Source organism: Brassica napus, chromosome C2, assembly GCF_020379485.1.
Source record: "Brassica napus cultivar Da-Ae chromosome C2, Da-Ae, whole genome shotgun sequence".
NCBI classification, from domain to species: domain Eukaryota; kingdom Viridiplantae; phylum Streptophyta; class Magnoliopsida; order Brassicales; family Brassicaceae; genus Brassica; species Brassica napus.
In genome coordinates, this window is record NC_063445.1 from 11,874,567 (window position 1) to 11,887,268 (window position 12,702).

At 33.8% G+C, this 12,702-nt stretch overlaps 1 non-coding gene across 1 annotated transcript; it reads right to left on the reverse strand.

Annotated features, from left to right (window-relative positions):
- Positions 1 to 289: 289 nt before the first annotated feature.
- LOC125582859 lies at positions 290 to 392 on the reverse strand. The gene has a single exon (XR_007320302.1). It is a non-coding gene; the product is annotated as a U6 spliceosomal RNA (small nuclear RNA).
- Between the last annotated feature and the right edge of the window lie 12,310 nt (positions 393 to 12,702).

Here is a 12,702-nt window from a genome sequence, read left to right on the forward strand (position 1 = left end):
TTATTCCACTACTTCCTGTGAGACTAATCAAACCATTCGTTACTTGAATAGTGCTTTGCATCTGTACATAAGATGATATTTTGGTAAGAAAATGAAAGTTTCTGCTACGGTAGAATCTAGAATTTGTGTGACAAAAGTCAATGTCACTTCTGCCTAGCGTCAAAACAGTATTGTATAATATACAAAATTATATAGCAAAGAGCAATTTAAAATATTGTTAAACGAGAATGGTTGGATGGTTGAACCGATTATATTTTACGTATAATTTTTTTTTTTTGATAAAAAACTTAAAAATTTGGACAATTTCTTGATTTATGCGTGTCATCCTTGCGCATGGGCCATGCTAATCTTCTCGGTATCGTTCCAATTTTACCGGATGTCCCCGAAAGGACCGTTTTTAAACAAAACATTTGGAATATGGTTAGAAACATGCTTTTATCTATGAAATATTTTGAGCTAATTCATTTACTTTTATTCTGAGTCAGTTATATTAATGTATATTTTTAGAAAATATGTATATTTACAATGATCAGCATATTTGTTTTCTTTTACTTTTATTTTATTTTCTATTCGACCACCACAAATATCACCAAAACAAGAATGCGATAACGAAGATGTCATTGTGTCAAACCACATTGACCGATGTCCTCGTCCGCAATCGTATTTTACTAGATTGATGAAACTTGCGAAAACAGTTTGTAACAAGAAAAATTAAAATTAAAAACTATCTATTAAAGATAAATATTATAGAATAATGCTGATCGACAAAAAAAGGAACGAAATTGACCTATGTACTTAAAAATTGAAACTGTTAATTTCCTAAATATGCATTGAGATTGGCTATTACGAAATTTTGACATGTCTAGTTCTGCATGTTTTTTTTTTTTTTAGTTCTGCATGTTACATAAGTTTATATGAAGACGCGATCTTTAGATTTATAGAACAAATATATTAAGGACAAATTGTGTTCTAAATTATGTTAGGCAGATAGTGGCATATCATAGACGGGTATATATATAATACACAGATACTTATGTCGAGTATATATGGTAAATGTTATACAGATATATATATATATATATATAGATATAATCGTAATGTCTCTGATGCCATAATGGTAATAAGTTGTGAAACAATGACGATCCAAGAATACATTTTAGTTTTGTTAACCTATCCGAGAGCGCGATTAGATAGCTACTAATTGACGAAAAAAATAAAAGAAAGATTTAGGCGAATACCTATAAATGGAGTCGATATTGGAGAATTATCCATGAGTTGATTTAAAGGCATATAACTATAGCTTTTGTGCCTTATATTTCCTAAACTACCCATATTTTCATCTCTGATCTCTCATCTCTTTCTTCATTCACAATTCTTTCTCCTCTCATCTTTCTTTTTGAGCAATCTCATCTTATTTTTTAACAATTATTTTTCTCATCTAAATTTTAAAATGATTTTGAGTAAATAATAAACCAATTACTATAATCATTCTAAATTCAAGTCAATTATATGAAAAATCACATCTTCCACATAAAACGTAAATCTATGGTAGTGAACTTATCAAAAATAAAAAAAACTGATAATATTCTTTTATGGGTTTACGATGAACTACACTAGAACTCATCAATGAATTTGACTATCAAACATGTTACAAATCGTGTTAGCGAATTAACAAATTTTGTAACATGTTGCACATTTTGTTAACAATGAATACTATTTTAAACATGTTACAAGTATTGGTATCGAGTTATATTTTGTTATAACACATTAAATAAATCAATAACTTAATAATACACTATTCTATATTATTTACCAATATAACACCTTATTTAACGGTTAATACATAAATTTAACTAACTAATTTTTAAGTCAACGAGCCAAGGAAAAGAAATTAGCATGTTATAAAACAAGTTAGCATGTTAACAATAACAATATCGTATATATATATATGGCTTAACGTGGTAATATAAATGTTATATGCTTTATTGCAGAACATGAACAATGATGCAGAGCAAAAAAAATATTTAGAATTAGATGTGAATTGACAAATATAAAGTATCAGAGCAGACAATTACGTTTACAACGCCGAGAAATTAAAAAAAATGAAGGTATTTTATCACTGCTGAAAAGTATATTTGTAGAAGGTTATCTGAGGTTTTAATCAACTCCGACATTTGATCAGGCTCTGTCATGGTATTTTTTTGTCAAGCTCTGCCGTTGAAAGAAATCAACCACTTTAAACCACTGCCGTTGGATCAGATTCATGGAAATAAAATCAGCCACCGAGTTCTTACTTTGTAACGGGTCTCAATTGGTTTTGACTCACGGTAATTCGAAAACAAAAAGATTTCAAACCAATAAAAGAGAGAGCCAGAGAGAAGGACAAGAAACTTTGATAAACACAAAATGTAGGAGAAAAGACAAGAGAACAAGTGATTGGGTGTTCTGGAGTTTCAATTTGGATGATGAGTTTCCTTTCAATTGCAAAGTAAAAATATAAATTAGATTAGAAATGATAAAAAAAATTGAAAAGAGAGAGGGATACATGTGGGATTTCAGACTGTATGACAGAATCAGAGTCATGCGGGAGATGTGAGAGTAGGGGCAATAACGGAACAGGAATTAATTTCAGAAAGTGAAGATATTCCCCTAAATATTGGGGCGCGTGGATTCATACATACAAATAATCTCAAAAATAAAAGTTACTAATTTAAAATAAAATAATTTTTTTCTTGATAACTCAGGATATCCGGCAATATAAAATAGTACTTACTAATTATCGTATGTCTGATTAATAAATTATTTCTGATGAGGTCTCTGAAGATCACATTTTTTTTAAAGAACATACACACTTTTTTTAAAAGAACACTAGATCTCGACCTGCGGTTCCGCGAGTTTTTGTTTTTATTTATTTTTATATAAATATTTTGTTTTCAATTCTAAATTAGTATATATTATAATATATGTGTCTATCAATTTTCAAAACATAATAAGTTTACGGTATATTTTTTCTTTGAATAGATTGTTTTAAACTTTCACATGTATTTGTATCTTCTTCTATATATATATATATTTTCGGATTATTATTTTATTATTAAAATCGCAACTATATATATAAAGATTAGTAAAATACTGTTTTATTGTCATATTCAAAGATATTATAACATTTCACGTATTTAGAAAGTTTTTAAAAAATTAAATTTTTTGCTTCATATATTTATATTATCGAGTAAATAATTAAACATTTAGTTTTTGTTTAATTTTTAAAATAATCTATATAGTTTAAAATTTGTTTTCATTGGTTTAAGGTAGTAAAGATTAATCATTTTTAGATAATATGCTTTTTTTATTTAAAAAAAATATTTATAGTTTCGAGAGTTAACATCGATAAATATTTAAATATTTAATATATAGAGGTACAGTATTACAACATTAAATTATATCTATTTAATTTATATTATCTATAAATTCAATGGATCATCTATTTTTTAAATCCAATTATTGATAGCTCAATAAAAATTTCTAGTAGACCCAAAATGTAAATGATAATATTAGAGATCAAATGTAATATGACTTTTTAGGAATATGTCCATTAAATCCATTTTTTACAAAATCACACATGAATCAATGTTGTGACTTATTAATATATAAGATACATACATTTTTTAATCGCTTGAAGCCATGTTAGGATAATGGTATTTTATTACTTTACTAAAAAAATTTCATTTTCTAGATTTTCCTATTTCTAAATATATTTCTTTACAAAATAAAAGCTAATTGATTTTAGATTTTAGAAGTTCGACTTTTTTATTGTTTGAAATATTATTTTATGTATATTAAATATTTTCATAGAATTTAGGTGTAGTTTTAGATATAACTTTACTAAATATTATATATATTAAAGTGTTGAGAAAATATAGAGATAAAGTTATTGTTGACAAAAAAATATAAAACAATGTTTTTTATACTTATATATATAATTTAATATTTTAATGAGATTATATATGTACAGAGGATTTAAAAAAATTATTTTATTGATTTATTTTATATTTTGAATGAGCCCAACTTTAGAACTATAAATTTATATAGTTCATTAGTTTATCGAATATTAATTTAAAGAATTTTTACTGTATAGTTCTTATAGGGATCTAGTCTTTCGTGGTCATCTAAATGTCATAGAAAAAAAAAATGATCTTTAGAGAAGTTAAGCCTACTAGTTAGATGAGTTGGATCACTTATGTCGGATTCAAATTCAAATATAGCTCAAGACATGAGAAAAAAAAATGATTTACGTTATATAAAACCATTACATGCGCTTACACTCTATCCTTTCTGTTCAAACAGAATAGAGTTTGACGCAAATGGTTGAACTTTTCTATATAAAAAGAAAATTTTAATGTTTTAGGTTTAAGTATGATGTGATTACAGATCGTAACCAATTTGTAAATATATGAAATATGTTTTACTTCGTTTGGCCTCATTGTACATTAGTGCCAACTGTGTCATCATCAATATTGGTGACTGCTAAAATTCACATGGCACATCGAATTTGTCTCTATGCACCCCTTTGATTATATCTCCAACAAAAGAGTTAAAGGAGATGATGATTGATGGATCTAACTAATGGGAGAGTTATAACATATCTGATGGTCAAATTGATAATTAACAACAAGACTCATTTAGTGTATGCTGCGTTTGTCTCTTTCAAATAATTGATGAATATCGACAAAACAATATGTAGCCAATCAGCCTCCAGCCACTAAATTCATGCCTACACTAAAAATGATATGAAATGTCTCCCATTTAAGCTACAAGATATTCTATCTTTAAGATGTAGTGAGGAGGATAGAACATCCCTCACAAAGCTGGTGACAGAAAAAGAGATAAGAGAGGTCCTTTTCCACATGCCTAGCAACAAATCTCCAGGACCAGATGGATTCACCACTGAATTCTTTAAGGCTTCATAGAGTGTAATTGCAAAGGATTTCACAGTTGCGGTTCAGTCCTTCTGCAAAGGGTTTCTCCCGAAGGGGTTGAATTCCACCATTCTGGCTCTCATTCCCAAGAAAGACATTGCGACATAAATGAAAGACTATAGACCAATCTCCTGCTGCAATTTCCTATACAAAGTGATCTCCAAAATCATCGCGAACAGATTAAAAGCTACTCTCCCTCAGTGCATCTCCCACAACCAATCTGCCTTCGTAAAGGACATATTATTAGTGGAAAACAGAGATAGTGAAGGACTATCACAAGGAAGACATCACCCCAAGATGTGCAATGAAGATCGACATTGCGAAAGCTTTCGACTCTGTTAACTGGGTTTTTCTCCTGAACACGCTGAGAGCTCTGCACATACCAGAGGACTTCATTCACTGGATAAAATTGTGTGTGTGCACTGCCTCTTTCTCAGTTCAAATTAATGGGGAATTAGCTGGGTTTTTTCAAAGCAAGAGGGGTCTTCGCCAAGGCTGTGCTCTCTCACCTTACCTATTCGTCATTTGCATCAATGTTCTCTCCCGCATGATTGATAGAGCTGCGGAAAGGAAGCAAATTGGTTTCCACCCACGCTGCCAGAACATCTTGCTTACACATCTATGCTTCGCTGACGATCTTATGGTCTTCACGGATGGATCAAAGCACTCTATAGAAGGTGTTCTCACGGTCTTTGATGAATTTGAAGTCATGTCAGGGCTGAAGATCTGTCTAGAAAAGTCCACCTTGTACATTGCTGGTGCCACGGAGGCTGCTAAAGAAGACATCCTCGGTAGCTTCTCTTTTGCTTCGGGTAGCTTGCCTGTAAGGTATTTGGGCTTACCGCTCCTAACCAAGCGAATGACAGTACATGATTACTTACCCCTTGTGGAAAAAGTCAGGAAAAGAATGAAATCATGCACTGGAAGATTTCTATCTCACGCTGGCCGTCTGCAACTCATCAAATCAGTCATTACGAGTCTCACAAACTTCTGGATGCAAGCCTTCAAACTTCCCAGCAGTTGTTTGAAGGATATAGAAAGATTATGCTCAGCTTTTTTGTGGTCGGGACCAGAGCTGAAAACGAGTAAAGCAAAGGTCAGTTGGGTGGATGTTTGTTTACCACATGATGAGGGCGGTCTAGGGATTCGACCACTGAAGGAGATGAATACGGTACATAGCCTCAAATTAATATGGAGGATTCACTCAGCAAAAGCATCGCTTTGGATTAGATGGGTGCAGTGCTATCTGATCAGGAAAGGCTCATTCACTACAAGAAAACAGGGGGATTCTGATGGCCGAAATCGTCAGAAATTCGTCGGAATAGACCGATTCCGACGAATTTCTGACGAACCTGTAAGTCGGTATCCTTTTGTCGGAAAAAAAAAATCGTCGGAATTTCGTCAGAACTTCCGACGACTTTCTGACGAATACCGAGAAACGTCATTCTGACGAACTTCCGACGATATTACGATGCGGACACACGAGACCAGAGTTCATCGGAAAAACTATGTACCGACAGAGAACGTTCCTCGGACAATTCCGACGTAGTGGATTCCTCGGTATATTCCGACGGACGTTGGTTCGTCGGAATGTACCGACGGACATTGGTTCGTCGGAATATACCGACGGATATTTGTTCGTCGGTATATTCCGACGGATATTGGTTCGTCGGTAAATTCCGACGGATGTTGGTTCGTCGGTATATTCCGAGGAACCGTTGTCCGTCGGTATATTCCGACGCCCAGAGTTCGTCGGAATATACAAATTTTAAAAACGAATTAATTTTGCATTTTTATATATTTTTTTATATTAAAAATTAATTAATAAATTAAAAAAATCAGAAATTTAAAACTAATAATATTATAGAATTTAAATTCATACAAACCGAAATAGAAAAAAAAACATTCAGAAAGTTTAAAATTCATACAAACCGAAATAGAAAAAAAAACATTCAGAAAATTTTAAAAAGCCGAAAAAACTAAGATGAACTCGAAGACATCAAACGATCTAGCTTCTGCATTATCTCGGTGTTGAACTTCTTCTGGGATGCCAACTCAGCAAGGATAGTGGCATTCTCCGAACGGATAGTGGCATTCTCCGAACGGATAGTGGCATTCTCAGAAAGGATAGTGGTGTTCTGCTCCTCCAATGCCCCAATCCGTTCATCTTTGTCATGTAGCTCCTCGAGAATCATGGGATCGGCATACGGAGCTTGCGAAGAAGATGCCGGATACGAAGAAGCACGGCGGGCCAACCCAACTAAACGGCCTCCTTTCCTTTTAGGAACCGCCTACAAAAATATTTAAAGTTAGTAAATAGGGACAAGTTAGTAACCGACATTATAAAAAATATATATTAATAAAAAAAATTACCTTTTCAACCATCTCATTTATTTGCAATAGAGACAAGTTGGTTGAAGCTCCCGTAGAATCGCCGTCATCAGAGAAAGGCTGAGATTGAGATACTATTTCAGCTTCCACCAAATCAACGACACCTTTGATCACGGGGTCCTGAATTTGACCCGTCGTCTTGTTAGTGTGAGCCACCTTAATGAGTTGGAGACGATCAACGGGATTACCATCATTTGCTTCGATCTAAAAAAACCGCCATTATTTTCCAAGGAATATATAAAATATTTATTTAAAAAATATAAAGATAAATAATAATAAAAAACTTACAAGTTCATCTTCCTTAGTAGACATAGAGCAAGAGCCGAGGTTGTGCACATACATACCTTTTCCCGCCACGATCGCTGCAGTTTCTTCCTTCTCCCAATGAGCTATCAACTGCTCCCACACCGTCCCATTGATGAACCGTGGCCTCTTGTTCTTCTGCCAAACTGTCTTCCACGCGTTTATCTGCTTCGTATAAAAGTCCATGGCCTTTTCGTTGAATTTCTTACGGACTGTTTCCGTAAGATCGGAGTGCCAGTTGAACTCTTGCTACAAAACAAACATAATTTAATAAGTAAATATTTTTAAAAAAATGTAAAAACTTTAAAAAAATGAAGAGTTACTATACCGCAAACTGACGAAACCACAACTCTCGTTCGTCGGAAGGGATCACACTCCACTTTGGATATCCAAAACGGAGCATGGAGTACATCATCTGGTTGATGCTCCGGCTAATGCCATTTTTCGACTTGGTGAACATTTTAAAAAAATACAAGTTAGCAAGTTAATTAAAGGAAAAAACATAATGGTACAAATAAAAAAAATACTAACCAAGTGCTATGTCCTCATCGTGGGTTGGGTTGGAGAACCGGTAGATGCTCTCGACCTGGTTGTTGAACCAATAGTTGAACTGGCATGACCCCCGGATCCTGTTGAGCAGCAGCGCGAGGGGCAGCGGGAGCTGGAGCGGGAATATATGCGGGAACCGAGTTTTGTTCATGAGACGATCCCGATGCACGGGAACTGCTCACCGAACTACGTCGAAGACGGGCTGCGGGGCGGGGTTCACCCTCGGCCCTAAAAAAAAAATTAATACATCAAAAATATTTTCAAATCATTTCTATTTTTAATGTTTTCATTTATATATTTACAAAAGGTTTTATAAACGTTTTAAAAAAAAACTATTAAACCTTTTATTATACAAAAAATTAATACATCAAAAATATTTTCAAAATGTTGTTAAATATTTTTAAAATTAAAAAAAAACATTTTATTATACATAGTTTATTAGTGGAAACTTATAAAAAATTATAAAAAAATTTAAATTTTTTATTATACATGATATATATATATATATATATATATATATATATGTATACAAAATTATAAAAAATTTATAAATGTAGAAAAATGTTGTTAAATATTTTAAAAAAATTTTAAAAACGTTTTATTATATATATTTCATTACTGGAAACTTGAAAAACGTTTTTAAAAATCAAAAAACGTTTTAAAAATATTAAAACGTTTTGAATTTTAACACAAAAAAAAAATTCCAAAAAAAACTAAAACAACAATCCAAACAACAATCCTAACTTATATATCCTAAACTATCCATTCAATCCTAAAATTTTCAATCAAACAACCTAAAATCTGAGATGTAACTTCCAAAACCCTAAACAATTGATATAAAAGAAGGTTTGGGATGATTCTTACATGATTTGGGGTTTGGGGAAGAGATATGAGGGTGAGAAGAGGATTCGCGGGTGAAGAGAGGTGGAGAAGGGCCGGAATCGCCGGAGAGATGCAGAAATCGTCGGAGAGAGATCGTCTTTGAGAGAGAGGCGGAAATAACGAAGAAGGAAGAAGAAGGGTTATTATATCTGAAGATTCCGACGGACACGGGTTCGTCAGTATTCCGTCGGTATAATTAAAATATACCAAATGGCGATTCGCGAAAATTTTCACGCGGTTTGGTTCTCCCGGGCAAATTGGATTTCCGACGGAATGTGTCCGTCAGTATATTCCGACGGAATGTGTCCGTCAGTATATTCCGACGGAATTCCGACGACTTAGTGTTTAGGGTGTTGATTACAAGTTTCTAAATGCAAAATCCATATATTTGATAAGATATATAGTATTTGCATAAAGATTTAACAATAAAAATGTTTTTATAACACGATTTTATACAACAACATTTTTTGTAATGTAAGATTATATGAATATGATTGTATAAGTATATGAGTGTTAAGATGAGATGTTATGAAAACAATGATATGCATACATAAATATTTTAATGAGTTGTTATATTTGAACGGTTGCGATCTAATACTATACTAAACACTTATTATGTGTTATTTTCATAGTTTTGGCATCTAAATTTATAGATTTTTATGATTGAAATTTTTTAGAAACACATGTCGTTGGTAATTCGTCGGAATATACCGACGAATTACCGACGACCTTTACAAACTTCAACGAAACCCTTGGTCGTCGCTATGTCGTCGGTATATTGGGAGGGATTTCCGACGGACCAATAAAAAAAAAAAAAAAACTAATCAGAATCTTCTGAATCTTCATAAAACTCCCCAACCTCGGCTTCTGGCTCCGAATGTACAACAGCAACATGTCCAAACAAAGTCAAATTCTCAACAAGTTGAACATTTTCCAAATCTTCAACTGTCTGGGCGTTGCTGGTAGACTCTGGTTGCAATGGTTCATCATCATCAGAAGTTCCATCCACTCGTCCTCTTGGGTTGATTTGCGTTACAGTAACTCATGGATCGTCTCTGTACGTCACCCGAGGGTAACTTATGTAGCACACCTATACATATCAATTATACAAGTATTAGTAAAATATATAACATTAATTAATTATATTGGTAAAAAATTATGAATAGATTGACATACCTGATCAGCTTGCGAACTAAGAATGAAGGGATCATAATATTGAAGTTTCCGCCGCGAAAGAACTGATGTAACACCAAACGCATCAATCTTCACTCCTCTATCTGGGGTGGTGTCATACCAATCACAATAGAATACTACACAACGCAATCCAACCATTCCAGGAAATTGGATTTCCAATATTTCTTTTATGTTGCCGTAGTAGACATCGTCACCGGAAGAAGATGAAACACCAGCATCATATGTTGTCTTAGAATGACCTTTCCTTGTGAATGCATATCCTTGCGTACAAAATTTAGGATATGATTTGACCACATAGTTTGGTTCCTGCACAAATTCGCGTATCCAATCATCTAACACAAGACCTCTGGCCAAACCATCATTTACCTATAAATTAAAAACATATATGATTGAAAAGTTAATTAGTTTATATTAAATTTAAACTAATCATTTGCATAGGGTAATATGATATATGACTCACATAACTACGAAGCCACGCAGCAAATCCGTTATCTCTAAGTTGTCGAAGCTCATCTTCTGTTGCATGCCTGTGAGTCATACGCAACTCCGCCATATATACACTATATACAAAAATATTATCAATATGAAATAAATTTATTGAATATTAATCTAACAATAAATGAATAAATATTTTTACCTCTCATATTGTAGAACATCTTCACAGTTAGTGAGCAAATATGTTTGCAAATGAGCGTGCTCAGTGTCTGTAAGTCTCCGCTTCGTGAATTTTCCACTAAGTCGTCCTATTTCCTTGAACATGCTTGGGACAGTAACATGATATGTTGCTCTCTCCCCTCTATCATCATGCCGAGCAGGTCTTCGGTGTTTTGTATGCACTTCTGGTGGAAAATAATTTTCAGTAAAGATTTCAGTTTCTTCATTGATCACCTGTGCCACAATAGATCCTTCCACCCTGCTTTGATTTTTGACCATCTTCTTCAGATGATGCATATAACGCTCAAAAATATACATCCATTTGTACTGCACAGGACTACCAAGTTCCAATTCTCTTGCGAGATGAATAGCAAGATGTTCCATTACATCAAAGAATGATGGAGGAAATATCTTCTCAAGGTTGCATATGCTGATTGGTGCATTTGTCTTCAAATTATTAATACCCTCTTCAGTCACTACTCTGCTGCATAAGTCGCGGAAGAAAACACTAATCCCTACATAGATAAAAGACATAATTTTCGTAAGTATTAAGTTTTTATAAGCATAATTGTTAAATATAAAAATAAATTAAATTGTAAAAATATAAGATATCTGCAGTTGCTTCATGAACATTACGTGGCAATAATGCTGAAAAAGCAAACGGAAGGAGGCGCTGCATAATTACATGACAATCATGACTCTTCAAGCCAGTAAACTTTCCTTCGCTTCTATCAACGCAGTTCCCCAAATTTGATGCATATCCGTTAGGAAATTTCACTTTATCTGTAATCCAATCAAAGAACTCTTCTTTTCTAGCACTATCCAGCCGATAAATGGGAAAAGGAGCCGTACCGTTCTCATCAACGTGAAGTTCAGAACGATCACAGATATCGACTAAATCCAACCTTGACTTCAAATTATCCTTCGTTTTATCTTGGATGTTAAGGACTGTGTTCATCAGATTGTCGAAGAAGTTCTTCTCAATATGCATGACATCTAAATTATGCCGCAATAGATGACTCTCCCAATATGGCAGATCCCAGAAAATACTCTTTTTGTGCCAGTTATGTAGCTCTCCAACCGCACTGACTCGAATGTTTTCATGTCCACCTACATCTGGCGTCCTTTCTGCATCAAAATACCTAAACTGCTTCAACAAATCTTTCCCACTAACTTCCTCAGGTGGACCATCAAACACCTGCTTGTTCTTCGTAAACGAAGTCTTACTCCTGCGGTATGGATGATCAGGTGGTAGAAATCGTCTGTGACAGTCAAACCAACACGTTTTCCTTCCGTTCTTTAGTTGGAAAGCATTTGTGTCATCTTGACAATATGGACATGATAGCCTCCCATGTGTTGTCCATCCAGATAACATACCATATGCTGGAAAGTCACTTATTGTCCACATAAGTACTGCCCGCATCTGAAAGTTTTATTTGCACGAAACATCGTATGTCTCAAAACCATGCGCCCATAGTTGTTGCAACTCATATATCAGTGGTTGAAGAAACACATCTAGTGATCTTTTAGGATGATCTGGCCCGGGGACGAGAATTGAGAGAAACAAAAACTCTCGTCGCATGCACAAGCTCGGCCGTAAGTTGTACAGTGTCACAATAACTGGCCATAGAGAATATTGTCTTCCATGCTTTCCAAATGGGCTGAAACCATCAGTAGATAATCCAAGATAAACATTTCTTCTCTCTTCCGGAAATTCTGGATATGTTGACTGGAAATGTTTCCAAGCCTTCGC